This window comes from Phocoena phocoena, chromosome 16, assembly GCF_963924675.1.
Source record: "Phocoena phocoena chromosome 16, mPhoPho1.1, whole genome shotgun sequence".
Classification (NCBI taxonomy): Eukaryota; Metazoa; Chordata; class Mammalia; order Artiodactyla; family Phocoenidae; genus Phocoena; species Phocoena phocoena.
The window spans coordinates 25491982-25505253 of NC_089234.1; the positions used below are offsets into that span (position 1 = coordinate 25491982).

Below are 13272 nucleotides of genomic sequence, written 5' to 3' on the forward strand. Positions count from 1 at the left end.
TTTTTTGTTTTTTGTTTTTTTTGCAGTGCGTGGGCCTCTCACTGTTGTGGCCTCTCCCGTTGCGGAGCACAGGCTCCGGACACGCAGGCTCAGCGACCATGGCGCATGGGCCCAGCCGCTCCGCGGCATGTGGGATCTTCCCGGACCAGGGCACAAACCCGTGTCCCCTGCATCGGCAGGTGGACTCTCAACCACTGTGCCACCAGGGAAGCCCAAAGACATAAGTTTTAATTTTTGACCTACTGTATTTAATATCTAGGTACAATATTAACTTGGGAGATAACAACACAAAAATCCATTAAAAATATGGAGAAAAGACTCCTCAATGATGCAGGAGGCAGTGATTATAACTTAAACAGTGGCAATTTCCCAGGATTCTGGGCAAGAGTTTTCTTCTTCCTATTGAGAATTCTGAAACTATGAAATATGCAAAGTTCAGCCATCTCACTTCTTTGACCTTCTTTCTAAGGCATTTTTCAGTGCATTATTTGTTGTGAAGAAAACGTTTTGTTTTCCATTTAACATAGTATATCAGTTTGTTCCTATTTATAGGGAAATAACCAAGACTATGAACTACCCTATTTACTGTTTCTTGGGAACTTTCGGTGACCAAAACTCAGTTCTGAACCTCAATAGCACAAAGGTTTTCAGGGCAAGGTTTGATTCGGGAGGCCCTTCAAAGTCTCATCTGTCCATTTCTCTTTCGTGCATACACCCCCAAACAAGCACAAATGCCTGTAATGCTGAGAACCACACCGAGCAGAGAGCGATTGCATCTCCGGCTTCTACTGCTTCAACAACAGGCAGCACCAAAAGCAATGAAAAGAGAACTAGGAACAATTGGGTTGAAACTGAGATCATGATGTTGAGATCTTGAGGTGACTGGTTCTTAAAGGCTGAAGGTTTCAAAGAAAGTGGTATTTGTTTAATTCTATCAGTTCAGGATGCTGAGGCTAAGAGGTTCCATGTGACAGCACCTTCAAGGAAGCAGCCATTACGGGAATGGCGAGCAGGGCTATTATTGTTTTTTAAACTTCTTATTATGGTGAATTTTGACTGGTCCCCAGAGTAGACAGAATTGCACAAAGAATCTCTGTGTACCATGCCTCAGCCCTAACAACCATTGCCCCATGGCCAGCCCTGCCCCATTCACCCATATTTTCTACAAAAGATACAAACTTTAAAAAATAACCATAATACTATTATCATACTTAAAAAAATATCCAACCTTCTGAGATCAATTTGTAGTGTATCTGATTCCTTTAAGATATTGCCACCTGGATATTCTCCAGGTACTTCAAACTCAGCTTGTTCAAAGCTGAACTCACCACCTTCTCAGAAACCTGTTCCTCCCCCACCAACTCTGTGGGCCCTGTCTTGGTGATGGACACCACTGTTCATCACTCCCTCAGGTCAGGAGTTTGGGAGTAGCGTTTTGGGGCTCCTCATTCTTCCTGACGCCCCATCTAGCTAGCCACTCACCTCCTAGAGATCTCTAGTGTCTGTCCCCTACGTCTCCCCTGCCACTGTCTTACATTATCAGGCTCTTATTGGGTTCTTTGCCCCTGGGCATTAGCTTTTTAACTGGTCTCCTCATTGAGTTTTCACCCACTAATCTTTTAATGCTATTGCCATAATTTTTTTGTGGTAAAATCCACATAACATAAAATTTACCATTTTAACCCGTATAGGTAAGTGGCATCAAGTATATTCACATTGTTATGAAATCACTACCACCATCCACCTCTAAAACTTTTTCATCTTCCCAAACTGAAACTCTGTACCCATTAAACAGTAACACTCCGTTACCCATCTCCCTGGCTCCTTCCTGGTAGCCATAATTCTACGTTCTGTCTCTGTAAATTTGTCTACTCTAGGTACTTCATACAGTATTTGTCCTTTTGTGGGTGGTTTATTTCACTTACCACAATAAGGTTCCACCTTGTAACATGTACCAGAATTTTCTTCCTTTTTAAGGCTGAATAACGTTCCATTGTATATATGTACACCACATTTTGATTATTTATTCGTTCGTCACTTGGGTTGCTTTTACCTTTCAGCTATTATGAATAATGTTGCTATAAACATGAGTAGACAAATATCTCTTTGAGACCCTGCTTTTATTTTATTTATTTATTTTTTGCGGTACACGGGCCTCTCACTGTTGTGGCCTCTCCCGTTGCGGAGCACAGGCTCTGGACGCGCAGGCTCAGCAGCCATGGCTCATGGGCCCAGCCACTCCATGGCATGTGGGATCTTCCCGGACCGGGGCACGAACCTGTGTCCCCTGCATGGGCCGGCGAACTCTCAACCACTGTGCCACCAGGGAAGCCCGAGACCCTGCATTTAATTCCTTTAGGTACATACCCAGAAGTGGAATTGCTGGACCATATGGTAATTCTATTTTTACTTTTTTGAGGAACTGCCCTACTGTCTTCCACGGCAACTGCACCATTTTACACTCCCACCAGCAGTACACAAGTGTTCCAATTTTTCCACGTTCTCATCAACACTTATTATTTTCTATTTTTTTGATTATAGCCATCCTACTGGCTATGAGGTGATACCTCATTGTGGTTTTGGTTTGAATTTCCCTAATGATTAGTGATGTTGAACATGTTTTCATGTGCCTATTGGCCATTTGTATATCTTCTTTGGAGAGAGATCGATTCAAGTCCTTTGCCCATTTTTGAATCAGATTGTTTTTTGTTGTCCCATTGCATGAGTTGCCCTTTTTCTCTGTTAAGAGTGTACTTTGATGCACAGAAGTTTTCAATTTTGATGTAGTCCACTTTATCTGTTTTTTTCTTTTGTTGCCTGTGATTTTGTTATCATATCCTCCAATAACCTTTTAAATACATACATTTATATCCTTCCACTGTCCGTTTATAATCCTGCTATGGTTCCCTCTTTTAAACTCCGTAATGATCTAGTCTCTGTACTTCTTCAATCTCACCTCTTGGCAGTAGCTCCACCCAAATATACTTATCAAGTCACTATGAATTACTGCATAGCTCTGAGCATTCACCATTCTTTACACTGGCTGGTTCCACTTTCTCTCCCTCTTCGTTTTTCACTAAACTACCTTTCATTCACCTTTTAAGACTTCTTCAATACCTCCTCCTCTAAGAAGACTTCTTTGACTTTTCCCAGAGTTAGGTGCCTTCCTTGTCTTTCCATTGTTGACTTTTACTGTAACACTTATCAGAATGTGTTTTAAATGTTGGCTCACCTGTGTCCTGTCCCTCCAGGTAGACTGTAAGTTCCTTAAGGGCAGGGCTCTATCCCTGTCTTGTCATCTGCGTGCTGCTCAAACTAAGTTGAACAATTGAACTGGAATCTCTGCCACTGTTCAGTTGTTTTGACCTTGAGAAAACTAGTTAAACTCCCTGGGTCTCAATTTTCTCATAAAATCGTTAGGATTTATTGACATTATATTTGTAAGGTGCTTGGTGCTTACTCTGGCCCAGAGTAAAAGCTCAACAAAAAAAGAGCTGTTATTATCATCAACTTGTTGAATTGATATCTCAAGCTCTAATCAGTTGTATGACTTCAGACAAAATTCTTAAACTCCCAGGGCCTCAGTTTTTCCTTCTGTAAAGTGAGGTGTTTGACCTGGATCCTCTATAGCAGTGGTTCTCAAACTAGGCTACACATTGCAATCATCTGGGGAGCTTTAAAAATACTGATGTCTAGGTCCCTCTCCCAAATATGCTGATTTAATTGGTGTGAGGTACAGCCGGGCAAGGGTATCTTTTAAAAGCTCCCCTGGTGATTCTAATGTTTAGCCAGAATTAAGAACCACTGATCTAAAGTTTCTTCCAGATATAACACGTTGATATAACAAGTTGAGCTGCCAGGATTCTTTGGAGGCCAGGGGATGGAATGTCTCCCAGCATTCTTCTGCTATCACTCTTTGTTAGTTTAGCAGGAAGCATTACTGAACAGGCTCACTAAGCTGGAATTCCAAGAGTATTTGTGGATTCCTGAGTGTTTATACTTAGCAGCTCCCTCCATCCTGGAGTGACCTGGGGGACCAGAGCTCTGAGAAGGAAAAAAATTGGCTTCTCCTTACCCCACTGCTCTAAACCAAGGCCCTGGAGTCTACCCTGGAATGCTGTACTGTGGAGTCCTCGTCAGGCTGGAGGGAAAGATCCTTGGTATAAACTTAGTGGGGAAACTTGGGGCCCTGACTAGAAGGGGGTGGAGGCTGAGAGTCACAAATATGCATTCCTTTAGGGTGCTTTAACACCACATTCACAGCCACTACTTATATGATTCCCAGAACAACCTTGAGAAATACAAAGCAGGCATTACTGCCCCCATTTTGTAGAAGAGAAAAACAAGTCTCTAAATGGTTGAGGACTTCACCAAAAATTACACGGTTGGGTTAGCAGCAGGACCAGCATGACAGCCCCTGTGTCCTGACTCCCCAAGCTGGCCTCTCTCACTATGTCTGCACACCCAGTGTGAGATAATAGAAAACAAATATTGGTCTCTTCTCCTGGTTCCTGGCACAGAGCTCCCGAAACCCTTGGAGTTTCCTGGGTGATGGGAGTGTTTTTTGTTCTAATGAGGCGACTCTGGGTGGGGTCCTGAGTGGCTCCTGGATGACCTGACTGGATGACCTAGCTGGAAAGACCAAGCCATGAGTAGAAGCTTGGAATTTTCAGCCCTGCCTCTCATTCCCTCAAGAAGGGAGAAGAGCTGGTAGTGGAGTTAATGACCAGCTATGCCTATGTGATGAAGTCTCCATAAAAATCCCAAAGGTATGGAGCTCAGGGAGCTTCCAGTTTGGTGAACACATGCAAGTACTAGGAGGGTGATACACCCCGCATTCACTGGGACAGAAGCTTCTGTGCTCGGACCCTCCCAGACCTCATCTTATGTATCTCTTCATCTGGCTGTTCATCTGTATCCTTTAATAAATTGGTAAATGTAAGTAAGTGTGTCTCTGAGTTCTGTGAGCTACCCTAGCAAATAATTGAATCCAAGGAGGAAGACGTCATGGGAACCTCCAATTTGTAGCCAAGTCAGACAGAAGATATGGGTATCCTGGTGGCCTACTACTTGTGATTGGCATCTGAATCTTGGTTGTGGGGATGGGGGGAGGGGGAAGTCTCGTGGGACTGAGCCCTTAACCTGTGGTATCTGACGCTGTCTCTAGTAGATGGTGTCAGGATTGAGTTAAATTGTAGAACACCCTGGTGTGTCACAGAGAATTGCTTGGCGTGGGGGAAAACCCCACACCTGTGGTGTCAGAAGTGTTGTGAGTGTGGTAGTGGTGTGAGAGCAATGAAGCACAGGTGGAAAGACTGAGGTTTTATCTAAAACACCCAGGTAGCTCAGTCTTTCTTGGCTCCTTGGAGTTGGAGCTGTGGTTCTAAAAGGCCCCATCAAATGCTACCGCGAATAACTGACATAACTCTGCCCAATTCCCCTGTGATCCCTCGCCTCTGAGCATAGCAGTGTTAAATGGGATCATTAGCAAATGCCTTCAGTTCTGCAGTTTGGGGTGTTCAGTACTAGCTTTGAGGCTTGGACACTCAGGGAGGTGTTTAGTTATAATGGCCCATGTGTCCAGGGACACTCACAAGGGTCTGTAGAGCACTGTTAGTCAAATGCAAATGCTGGGTCACAGACAGGGGTTGGCCCTTGGCCACTGGCTCGAGATGAAATGGGAAAACCAGAACAGGGTAGTGATTTTTTTTTTTTTTTAACTAAGCTCAATTTAATTTAAAGCCCCGTCTTTTTTTTCTGAGATTATGTCTTTCCTACTTTTTTTGGTCTTAAAATTACCTTTCATAAAATAGTGGTAATGGTAGATGGCAGTTTATTTTAATGTCCTGAATGGCATAGTTAAAATAGCCACCCTATGTGAATTCCCAAAATTGCTTTTGAAATGTTATCGATCCAAGGAATCCTGAGTTTGGTAACACTCACCATTTTGGAGGGCCATGTGATCTCAACTCTTCAGGGGCGTGGGGGGCCTCAGAGAGCGCCTCACCTCGAGGGCGGTGGTAAAAATTGAACAGTAAAATGCCTGGAATTGGGCTTTGCCACCTGTAAGTTCGCAGAACCACTTTGGTTTTATTTAACAGACATTTACATCGTGCCTCCTAGATGCCCAGCCCAGTCTCAAGTGCTGCACAAACATGATCTCATTTCATCCTCATCAAGCCTTTGAGGTACATGCTATTATTATCTTCACTTCCATTTTAAAGATGAGGAAATTGAAATGTGAGGGCATTGAGAAACTTGCCCAAGGTCACAGCTACTTAGCAGCAGAGCCAGAAGTCTAAGCCAGGGGGTTTGGCTCTGGAGTCCATGCTCTTAATCCCTAAAGCATGCTGCCTGGTTAGAAGCAATTTCAGACTTTTGTGGCATGTAATGATCTATTTTCAGCCTCTGACTCCATAGACAGAAGCTGCCTGTGGACTAAGCTGCCTGATCTGTATTGAGCAGCTGTCAGTGATCTCTTTTGAGCCCTTCCACAACACCACTGGCAGAAGCAGTGGGCAGATGGCTCTTGGACAGAGCCTGGCAAGTAAGCAACTGTGAAAGCAGTGAACTTTGGATAAGGTCAGGAAGTCCTTGTAGCTTGGAACCTGGGTCTGTGCAAAGGCCTTCTGAAAGGTCCCCTAGAGCTTAGACATGTGGTTTTCAAACACATTTTTTTTTTTTTTTTTTTTTGCGGTACGCGGGCCTCTCACTGCCATGGCCTCTCCCGTTGTGGAGCACAGGCTCCGGACGCGCAGGCTCTGCGGCCATGGCTCACGGGCCCAGCCGCTCCGCAGCATGTGGGATCTTCCCGGACCGGGGCACGAACCTGTGTCCCCTGCATCAGCAGGCAGACTCTCAACCACTGTGCCACCAGGGAAGCCCCTCAAACACATTTTTTAAAGCAACCAAACACTTTTCTCAATCATAGACACATGGGCAGTTAATACATATACACATACACCCCATCTATGTGAAATCCCTTCTTAAAGCAGATACAAGTGGAGGGTGTGTTGAAGCAGAAGTGGGGATACAGTTGATCTTACTCTGATCCCTTATGCAGTATTGAGTCACTATCTGGGAACTTAGAGCTTTGAGGAGCACAGTTTGAAAACCATTGCTCCAGACCATGGTTTCCTGGAGCGTGTCCTACAAAATATTAGTCTTGTAAGATGCTTTGTAGGAAAAAAAAAGTTTCATGGTCAAATACATTTGGGAAGCCCAGGTTGTTTCATCCTTGCTTTGTGATTTACAGTTACTTATTAGTGGGTAAAGAGTCTGAAAAATCTGGAAGGGGGTGAAACCACTTTGAATCCACAATTTTCCTCTTAAAAAAGTGGATGAATTGAAAAAAAATGGGTGAATCATTTTATATTTACACAGTGCAATACTATAGAGCAATGAAAATAGACGAACAATTGCTACATATGGATGCATCTTACTACATACTAGTAAGTGAAAGAAGCCAGACACAAAGGCATGTATACTGTATGAGGTGGGAGGCGACATAGCGCATGGAAGGGGGCATGAGATGAGTTTTGAAGCTTCTGGTTATATTTTATATCTTGATTTGGGTGGTGGTTACATAAGTGTGTTTACTTCGTGAAAATGATTTGTGCATATATATGTTTATGTTATGCTTCAGGAAAAAAAAGGGAAAAGCAAACGAAGTACCAACATTGAAGGTACCAAAAAAGAAATGTACATGAATTTAACTCATAAAAAAAAATATATATATATATTTTTAATACTGCAGGTTCTCTGAATCAGGTTATCTGGTTCAAAGGCAGGCCTCCTGGAAAACTCATAGGATGAAGGGTTTCCCCTGGACCACCACTAGAGAAAAGGTATTATAGTATGCACTGAGCAAGGAGGCCCACATTTATTTGACTCTCTAGTCTGTATCTGTTTCTGGTCTTCATTCCTAATTCCCTGTGTACTAGTTTCCTATTGCTGATGTAACTAATTATCACAAATTTCGTGGCTTAAAGCAACACAAAAGTATTATCTAAATTCTGGAGATCAAAGAAGTCTGAATCGGGTTTCAGCAGATTAAAATCAAGGTCTTATCCAGCTATGTTCCTACATTCCTTCTGGAGGCTCTTGGGGAAAATCAGTCTCCTCGCCTTCTTCAGCTTCTAGAGGCTGCAGGTATTCCTTGGCTCATGGTCCCCTTCCATCTTCATAGCTAGCAATGGCCGGCTAACTCTTTCTCACATCGCATCACTGACGCTGACTCTTGTCCTTCTCTCTTCTACATTTATTTTCTTTTAAAGATTTATTTATTATTTATTTATCTTATTTATTTTTTGCTGCGTCAGGTCTTAGTTGCACACGCGGGGGTCTTTGTTGAGGGACGCTGGATCCTTCGTTGTGGTGCGTGGGCTTCTCTCTAGTTGTGGAATACTGGTTTTCTCTTCTCTAGTTGTGGCACACAGGCTCAAGGGTGCATGGACTCTGTATTTGTGGCCTGTGGGCTCTGTAATTTGCAGCACATGGGCTTTCTAGTAGAGGCCCGAGAGCTCAGTAGTTGTGGTGCCTGGGCTTAGTTGCCCTGCAGCATGTACTCCCTATTTAAGGTCAGCTGATTAGCAAACTTAATTCCATCTGCTACCTTAATTCTCCTTTGCTCTATAATTGCGACACAGTCACAGGTTCTAGGGATTAGGCCATTATTCTGTTTACCACACCTGCTAAGGGATTAGATACAGATCCTAGTACTTAACCTATTCTCTCTTCTATTAGCATGGGTTTTCTTTCAGATAGTTAGCATCTGACCAAAAAATTAGTTGAAAATAATTGTTTTGGGTTTGCTGAAAGTAAAAGTAATGAACTCAACTATCCGTCACTCAAATGAGAGATTTATTTACTTTTAATCCAATAGGACACTTGTTACAAGAGTGCTATAGATGCCAGATAAGGGAGGACCCCAGTTTGTGGCAGGCTTGGAAAACTGTGTGGGTCTTAGGGACTGCACCCTCTTCGTGCCAATGAAATGTAATCATTGAGGGCTAGTATCTGACATCTGAAGTGGAGCCAAGAAAGGGGATTAAAAGACTGGTGCTCTGAAGGTGGGGTGACATAGTTTGTAATCCCTGATCGTACAAGTATGAGTCAGTTTCCTTGTTTGGGTCAGTTGAATAATTTCCACAGTATTGAAAAACTGCTGTTCACAGTGGCTCCTTGGACTAGCAGAGAAGGAAGAGACCCAAAAAGTCAGCTGTTGCCCAGGCAGCAGGCAGCAGGAGGTGGCTCAGACTGGCTGCTGCTATGGCAACATTGATTACCGTCACAGGCAGGCATGTGGTAGGTAGATAGCAACTTCAGAGAACACATGGACCACCTGCATCAGGATTACCTGGAGAGTTCGTTTAAATATGAATTCCCAGGCTGCACAGCCAGAGATTGGGATGAGATCTGGAGTCTGCCTTTTTGAAAGGCAACCCCCTATTCTTTTTTTTTTCTTTCAATTTATTTATTTTATTTTTGGCTGTGTTGGGTCTTTGTTGCTGTGCGCAGGCTTTCTCTAGTTGCATCGAGTAGGGGCTACTCTTCGTTGCGGTGCACGGGCTTCTCATTGCGGTGGCTTCTCTTGCTTCAGAGCACGGGCTCTAGGTGTGCAGGCTTCAGTAGATGTGGTGCGCGGTCTCAGTCGTTATGGTGTACGGGCTCAGTAGTTGTGGCTCATGGGCTCTAGAGCACAAGCTCAGTAGTTGTGGCACACAGGCTTAGTTGCTCCGCGGCATGTGGGATCTTCCCAGACCAGGGCTCGAACCCGTGTCCCCTGCATTGGCAGGCGAATCCTTAACCACTGTGCCACCAGGGAAGCCCAACCCTTATTCTTGATTGTAGCTTAAGAACCATTGATTGAAGAAAATAATGCATCCCTGTTACAAGTCCCTATACAAACCCTTGTTGTGTATCGTTGGATGAGGCCTCACCTCTTTGCTGTGAAAACCAGAGCCACTTTCTTGCTTACGAAGGCCCAATCTTCAAAAGACAAAGTAGATGTGCTGTCCCAGGAATTGATAATGACAAATGCCCAAGTTTTGCAAGTGCTAAGAGTTTAAATAATCCTTTCATGATTTCTGCAAGAATGGAACTTTTTTTTCCCCCCAAGGAACAGCTAGTAACATCTCACAGAACTAGTCATGTCAAAATATACTTTGGGACTCCCAAAATAAATTTCCCAAACGGGTGAAATGCTGACCACTGGGAAGGACTAGGGTGGGAGCCAAGCAGGTTTCGATATGAACCCAGGACTGGAGAGGATGGCTAAGATGCAGGACTGGGCCTCTAATATGATGGAGAGATACCATTCTTTCTCTAGGAAGCTGGGACTATCACGTATACATAAAGAACACCACACAGGCTTCCTGATTTTTCCAAGAATCACTGCTGCCATGAGCCACTGTTGCTGATGAGAATGTGTTCTTATCCCTTACATGAGTTAAGAACAAGTGGATTAGTGGATGTGTGAAATTCAAAGTGTTTTATATTTCTCTAATACTACTGCAATACTTGTAACTCAAGGTGTGGGCAAATTCTGATTTGCTAGTTGTAGTGAACACTCTTGACTGCCTACCTAGCATCCATTCCCCACCCCTTCTCCCTGTCAAAAATCCCAGTTTTGCTCAGATATCCTCTCCGTCCCCAAAACCCAGGGACAAATCTGATTAATCAGTGTATGATCCTTCCTCGGCAATGATTATTGGTCCTGGGGGTCTGCATGTATCCTAATTCATCCCAGTGCGGTTGAAGGGAAGGACTTAGAATCTTTTGTTGACACAAACAGGGATACTTGTAGCCATCCTACAAGCAATGAGGGGAACATGTTTTAGGATGAAGGCAATCCTGAAGGTTGCAGGACAGAGAAATGAAACCTGTTCCTTGTGGCAATGTCAGTGACTGAATCGTGTACCCTGGAGTCCACAATACCTCTGGATTTTCTTATTGTTTAATCCTGTTTTAACTGGGTTTTCTGTTACTTATGGTCAAAAAATCTCCTAATGCCTACAGTTGCTTGTTTGCTTTGTACTCTCTGGTTTATGCATTTTATATGTAACACGTAAAAAAGTAAAAAGAAAGAAGATTAGATTGTGGGCTGAGAGAATAATGATCTGTGGGACAAAATTTGTTTATATAAAAGCTGTTGTGAGTTGTGTGCTTCTTCCTGTATTATCACGCCTTTCAGTTCCCACAGGTGTCCACATCCAGAAGACAAATTCATTAAATCAGTTTCTTTTTTTTTCTTTTTGTATTTCTTGTCTCAAAATTAATTATATGTGTCTAGCTTCCTTTTAGCACAGAATGTTGTTTACTGAGGTTGATGCAGAGTGCTAAGATGGGGACATTCAGGTAGGAAGTGCCTTCATTGACTAATGGCATAAAGCCTAAACTTACCTAGGCTTATCAGAGAAGTGGCTTTCCCAATAAACGAGTGAACGCTCTTTCTCATTCTGACATTAGTATGCCTTACTTTTTGGTCCTAATATAGATGCTGCTTAACCTGAACACGTGAAATGCTCTATAGGGGGCTGGCAGGTCTGGTCCCACAGTGAAGAGGGGTTCCATCGTAAGCCCAACAACTTACCACTTAGAGACCAAGATTGGAATGGTTGGTGTTGTAGCAGATCTACCTGGAAACGAATTGTACTACTGTCTCACTCAGGTTCCTGCTCCAAGAGACTGCTGACAACTTTGCAAGGTAGAACACAGGGATATAAGCCCTGATGTACTTTTTTTTTGGTTTTTAAATAATTTAATCAAACTCAAAGCATTGTGAAAGGCATTAAAATTAAAAACAATCCTACCACACATTCATTTAGTTATTAATTAATTTATGTAAAAATATATATGGAATCCCCAATGTGCCAGACCCTGGGCTAGGTGCTGTATCCTCTCTCAGGGGATGAGACAGACACAGTGGACAAGACTGTCCCTGCTCCTCTGGAGCTTACAACCTAATGAAAAGGCAGATATTAAAGACATAATCACACAAATATTTATTTAATTGCAATTGTGGGATGGGAAGGGAAGGGAAGGGAAGGTGCGGGCAACATGAAAGAATACTGGGGTAGGGAGATTGGGAAGCCCTCTCTGAGTTACATTTGAGCTAAGGCCGAAAGGATGAATAGAGTCCAAACGTAAAAAGAGCTTTTATAGAGGGACATGGGGGCCAGCAACTGAAAAGTGGCAATTTGGAAGGAGCTCAGTGAACATGGAGGAAATGGTCCTATTTATGTATTTGATTTCTTTTAATTTTTTTTGAATTTTTTTTCCATTTTATTTAAAATAATTTTTTATCTGTGTAATAGACACTTATTTTTTTTCTTTTCCATTATGGTTTATCTTAGGATATTGAATATAGCTCCCTGTGCTATATAGTAGGACCTTGTTGTTCATCCATTCTATATGTAATTGTTTGCATCTGCTAATCCCAAACTTCCAGCCCACCCTCCCTTGAATTTTTTTTACTGTGGTTAAATATATATAACAGAAAATTTGCCATTTTAGCCATTTTTAAGTGTACAACTTAGTGGCATGAGTACATTCAAAGTGTTGTGCAACCATCACCACTGCCTGTTTCAACACTTTTTTCATCATCACAAACAGGAATTCTGGACCCATTAAGCAATAACTCCCCATTCCTCCCCACTGCCCCAGTCTCTGGTAACCTCTGATCTACTTTCTGTCTCTATGAATTTGTCTATTTTAGGTACTTCACAAAAGGAGTATCACATAATATTTGTCCTTGTGTGTCTGGCTTATTTCGCCTGGCATAATGTTTTCAAGGTTTATCCATGTTGTAGCAGTACCACAACTTCATTTATTTGTATGGCTGAGTAATAGTCCATTGTATGGATGTACCATACTTCGTTTATCCATTTATGTGTTGATGGCCATTTGGGTTGATACCACCTTTTGGCTACTATGAATGATGCTACTATGAACATTGGCATATGAGTGTCCGTTTGAATCCCTGTTTTCAGTTCTTTGGGGAATATACCTAGAAGTAGAATTGCTGGGTCATATGGTAATTCTATATTTAGCTTTTTGAGGAACCACCACAGAGGCTGCACCATTTTACTTTCCTTCCAGCAATGCAGGAGGATTCCAGTTTCTCTACATCCTTGCCAACACTTACCTCCTTTTTTTTTCTTCCTTAAAGTAGGTATGAAGTAGTATCTCTGTGTATTCGATTCTGACTCTTCTGTCTCCTCAGGAATCCATCTCTTCCAAAACTCGGGAAGTTTTTCGGGACCACTAATC

The 13272-nt window shown here is 42.8% G+C and overlaps 1 pseudogene; it reads right to left on the reverse strand.

The window, feature by feature from the left end:
• Nucleotides 1–676: 676 nt before the first annotated feature.
• LOC136135985 (small integral membrane protein 30-like) lies at nucleotides 677–861 on the reverse strand (annotated as a pseudogene).
• Between the last annotated feature and the right edge of the window lie 12411 nt (nucleotides 862–13272).